Source organism: Microtus ochrogaster, chromosome 16 (assembly GCF_000317375.1).
Source record: "Microtus ochrogaster isolate Prairie Vole_2 chromosome 16, MicOch1.0, whole genome shotgun sequence".
Taxonomy (NCBI): Eukaryota; Metazoa; Chordata; class Mammalia; order Rodentia; family Cricetidae; genus Microtus; species Microtus ochrogaster.
In genome coordinates this window covers 30193893-30198736 of record NC_022018.1, presented here as the reverse complement: position 1 = coordinate 30198736, position 4844 = coordinate 30193893, and positions in this window count along the sequence as shown.

Below are 4844 nucleotides of genomic sequence, written 5' to 3'. Positions count from 1 at the left end.
CAGAGATCCGCCTGCCTCTGCCTCCCGAGTGCTGGGATTAAAGGCGTGCGCCACCACCGCCCGGCTTTGTGATCACTGTTCTCAAAAGCAATTTGGGGAGATAGCGGTTTCTTTAATCTCACACCTGATTGACAGATTGTGGAGGACTTTGTGATAAACTTTAAACCAAGTGTATTTCAGGAGGTTAGGAACATCATCTGAGAACACAGTGATCAGTGAGTTCAGGAAGATTGTGGCAGGAAAGAGTTTCTTGGCCTGGAGAGGAGAGAAAGAACAGAGAACGATTTCAGGGAAGGCCACAGGGCAGGGACACAGAAAGTGAGGTAAAAGTAGAGCAATGGTTCATTGAGGCAGCACCTGAGAAATGAACATTCTAGTCTCAAACAGGGTAATCTAAATTCTCCTTTAGGTTATGTTGGACAGGTTAACAGGGCATTGAAAAGTACGGCAAGGGATGGGGTCTTCAGTTCTCAACACTCCCAACATTGGTTGCTCAGTTTCCATGACCCTGACCATGATCCAGATGCAGTAACCAAAATAATTAATGTTCAAACAAACTAAACAGAAACTAAAATAACTGGAAATGGTATAAATGAAATTGTCATGTTGTCTGAAATCACTACTGTGTTCTGCCATACAAATGTTGCATGGTTACTCTGCTCTCACCTAACATTGATGTGAATGTGGGTGTTTTGTTTTGTTTTGTTTTTTACTTTAACAATACTACCCCTGAACTTCAGCATCAAGAACTTTCTGAGGTGTTAGCCTTCCAACAATAAAGAACTCAGTTTAACATTATATGTGTGTTTAGTCTGTGATTTTCTCACCTATCCTGTTGTAGATTATCATGAGAATCTCATGAGACAGTACTTGGGAACCATCTTGTGCTACAATAGGGTAACATCTGAGAACCTAAGAGAGAGAGCTCTTTCTTCATTTCCTAGTATTTCCTGAAGCAAAGCCTTCTCCCCTCTCTACCTGCACCCAACCATGGACAACTGTAACTTCACTACCATTTTTCATCACATAGGTCAAGCCCCCAGCATTTGTATAAAAGGTCAGTGTATTAAACTTGGAGAGCAAGCTACAGGAATACCTAGAGGAATAACGTTCCAAGTAGAAAGAACGAGGGACTCGTGCGTAGGTGTGCGAAGACAAAGAGGCTTCCATGCCTAGAGACTGGAGGTAACTGGGATTGAGAGGGAACTTAGTGAGTTATTTGGTCCCTGTCAGGTCCAAAGGAAACCCCAATTCCCCAAACCCCAAAGTGCAGTCCAAACATCCAGAAATGAGCTCAACCTGAACTACACAAGGCTTTGATGGCGAGATAAAGGCCAGGATTCTTCAGGAACTGGTGAAACTGGCTCCCATCTGTCTGAAGGGACAGAATGGCTCTCCGTTGACTTGTCCCTGCGATCACAGGCACATACCGGCTGCCAAGCTCCCTCAATATCACAGTGCTTGTTACACATTTCAAAGCTCCCACAGCAATTTCCTGGCCCTTCCCTACCCGCAGCCAGTCACCCTCCTTATTACGTTGCTGTTCTCACTGCATTCTCTCTATTCTACATCGCCTGCTAGTCTCCCCTCTCTCACAGATAGTGTGGGAGCCATGTTCAGTCTACTTTCTTTCCTCCTTCTGGACTCTTCCAGATGCCTCTGGTTGTTCTCCCTCTTGTATCTATAATAAGAATCCTCCCTTGACCCTCACCCTGGAGAGGCCATGTGGGCAGTTTCTTGCATACAGTCACAATATGACAAATGTGCTGCTATGACACCAGCTTTCAGCAGCTCAGGAACTGAAGAGCAGTCGGTGAATAATCACTCAATTGATTTTTTTTTTTTTTATCGGAGGGAGTAAAACTTAACTAACTCTCTGGGTGTAACGCCTGCGTTACTCTCTACGGTACAGTTAGCGCTACTGTACCGTTCGTGAGCAGGGCAAGGACCTGGAGATTAAAAGAACACACAAGAGACGTGGATCATTCATGAGGAGATAATGTGGAACGCCGTTTATTCGAGTTTAGGAAAAACTTTATATACCTAGCTGCTGCACAGTGGAATTCCCCTCAGGCAGGTGGGAAATTACCATGCCCAAAATAAGGAGGAGGAGGAGGAGGAGGAGGAGGAGGAGGGGAACGGGAGGAGGAGGAAGAGGAAGAAGAGAAGAAAAACATCTTTTAGTTAATCAAATACTTTGATCAAAGAAGATTGCATTACTCTTTCTCAGAGGAGTGCTCTTAGACGTGTGTTGGCAGCTTCCTTTCTTCCAAATCAACTTACATTGGGCCTGCTAAAACCCTCTGTTGGCTTCTCCCTTGTAAGGTATCACAATCTAATTTCAAAGAGAAACTGGGCAGAGTCTCAGCCAACCACAGCAAGCTAAAGCCATTCAGAGGCAGTCTTTCAAAGCGGTTCAACCAATGGAACCGCTGATTCAGAGCTTCAGCAGCGGCGACTCGCCTCCCGCGTGAAGAAGGCAGCGGGAACAGACACTGCCAAAGTTCTTAAGCGTGGGAGACGGTTGATGGCCTGATAGCCTCCTTGTTCGAGATGTAAATTATAAATGGGTGGCAGGAGACCAGTGAGGGAATGACAGCTGCGCTTGGGACACCTTTTAGTCAAAACACCTTTCAGTCAAATAACTATTTTAACAAAAAAAATATTCTGTTAGTTTTTCTCAGAGTGTCACAGACACGGGTTAGCAGTTTCCTTTCTTCCAGATCAACTTTAAGTTTGGCCTGAGAGAGGCACCTAAGGGCTTCTTCCTATAATGAACCGCCACTGAGCTACAACCAATCAGAGGCAGTCTTTCATAGAGGTTTAGCCAATGGCACCGCAGATTCAGAGCTCCCGCCGCGCTGGCTCAGGAAGCGCAGGGGTCGGGGGCTGCTGGGTGACTAATTCTGAACAAAAGGGGAATGTTGACCCTGACGTCCTCCTCCGTGTCTGAGCTGTGCGTTATAAATGGGGGGGCAGGAGGTGAGTGAGGAAATGACAGCTGGACTGCGGTGATGAGCGACCGTCCTGGTGAGCAGAGGAGAACGCGCTGTGCGGCCCCGAGGAGCTCCGTCCGGCCTGACAACCCGGTGCAGACAGCTGTACCGTCTTTCTTTCTTTCTTTCTTTCTTTCTTTCTTTCTTTCTTTCTTTCTTTCTCTCTCTCTCTCTCTCTCTCTCTCTCTCTCTCTCTCTCTCTCCCTCCCTCCCTCCCTTCCTTCCTCCCTTCGTCTCTTTCTCCCTTCCTCCCTTCCTCTCTCTTTCTCCCTCCCTCCCTCGCTCCCTCCCCCTCTCTCCCCCTCTCTCTCCTTCCCTCCCTCTCCTTCCTTCCCTTGTTTTTCTTTTCCTTTCTTTTTTTTCTTCCCTGAAACAAGGTTTGGAGCCTGTTCTGGGACTCTCTTTGTAGACCAGGTCCTGCCTCTGCCCCCTAGTGCTATTGCTGAGATTAAAGACCTGGGCCACAACACCAGGCTGTGTGTTTGATTTTTTAAGTAATACATTTGCTTCCTCAATTATGGCCTTATCTTTTGAAATTTAGGAAATGCTACGAGAAATATAAACCTTGTTTGTTTGTTTGTTTGTTTGTTTGTTTTGAAACAGGATCTGTCTGGAGCCCTGGCTGACTTGAAGCTTTCTGTGTAAACCAGGCTGCGCTTGTCCTCAGAGATCCTCCTGCTTCTGCCTGTCCAGTACAGGGATCTAAGACTTGAGCTACTTACCACCCTTGAAAGAGACATGAACTTTTTAAAGTTGACAAAAAGAGATGAAAAGTTTTAGAAGCATAAGCAGGACTATTGTTTGTTTTCATCCTCATAACAGAGAAAGCAGTTCATTAGTTTGAGCACACACTTTGAACAGATTCATACATTTGAGCAGTACCAAAAATAAATCCTGAAAAGTTAACATACACATATTTTATTCTATGAACTCTTATGTACATTGGTGTTTTGCCTGCATGTGTGAGAATATCTGTACTGGAGTGAGAGAGTTGTGAGCTGTCATCATGTGGGTGCTGGGAACTGAACCTGCTCAACTAGGCTCCTTTCGAAGAGATGCCAGTGCTCTTAACCACTGAACCACCTCTCCAGCTCCACATTATCAAATTTTAAGTGCTCAAAGGAGATTTTTTTTTTTTTTGAGACTGTGTCTCTGGTAGTTTTGTTTTTGTGAAGCTTTGGTAGCTAGTACTTAAACTGTTACCGAGAATAGATTAATGATTTAAGAGAAGTCCACGGATGTGAGTAGAGGCGTGATGTCCATGTGTTAAACTTTGGACTTGGAAACTTACCGTTACATATATGTTATCTCCAAGTCTTATCATTCACATGCCTTCAATCATTGACCCTCACAACTTGCATGGACTTTCTCCCTTGTCTTTCCATCTGGGAGTTTCCAACCCTTTTAACCTTTCAGCACAGACCCCCTCATCACTAAAACTCTTTGCATCTTCACATCTATTAAAGTTTATTTTTTTATTTGCTGTTTTTCCTTAATATCAGGTGCTTGATTATTCAGAGTAGTCATTGAGAAGGCAAATCTTTTTCATTACCATCCCTTTAAATGTGCAGAAGAGAGGCAGTTTTTAGGTCAGAAATAATAGCTTGGTAGCTTTGAGTTTGTTTTCCCATTGAAAGCCTGTTAGCTCTAGGAAAAGGCGAGGCCTGCTTTTTACTTAGAAACGGTCAAAGGCCTGAGCAGAATTGTATCTCCGTAAATTAGTGAAAGAAATTAGATGGTATTGGGCGGCGGTGGCACACGCCTTTAATCCCAGCACTTGGGAGTCAGAGGCAGGCGGATCTCTGTGAGTTCGAGACCAGCCTGGTCTACAAGAGCTAGTTCCAGGAC